This window comes from Anser anser (assembly GCF_964211835.1).
Source record: "Anser anser genome assembly, chromosome: 9".
NCBI classification, from domain to species: Eukaryota; Metazoa; Chordata; class Aves; order Anseriformes; family Anatidae; genus Anser; species Anser anser.
In genome coordinates this window covers 19,412,192-19,412,659 of record NC_139729.1, presented here as the reverse complement: position 1 = coordinate 19,412,659, position 468 = coordinate 19,412,192, and positions in this window count along the sequence as shown.

Below are 468 nucleotides of genomic sequence, written 5' to 3'. Positions count from 1 at the left end.
GCGCCGGAAGCAGCAACGGGAACGCGGCGGGGACTCAACGGCGCGAGGGCGGCGGGGAGCGAGCTGCGCGGGGAGGGGGGCGCGCATGCGCAGTGCGCGCGGGGGGGGCGAGGAGGAAGGGGGGTTGTGAGGGGGGTCTCCTGTGAGGGCCCCCTGAGGAAGGCTCCCCCGCAGGAGTTCCTGTTCTGGAAATAAACCTCTTTCTGTAATTTACAGCTTCACTGTGTGTGTTTGTGTAACCACCACGATGGCGGGTCCGTCCCACCGTGCCCTGCACCCAGCACCAAGGGAGGCCCAGAGAGGGACCTCTGTCAGGGACCCAGAGAGGCTCAGAGGCCCCCTGAGGTGCTTCCCCTGAGGAGAAAAGGCGGCGTGGTTTGTGGCATCATGTCGTCCTCCCCCTCTGCCTCCTCACCAGCCTCTCCCGGCTCCTCGTTCTCCCTCGCTGCCCACAAACCACCCTGCCGT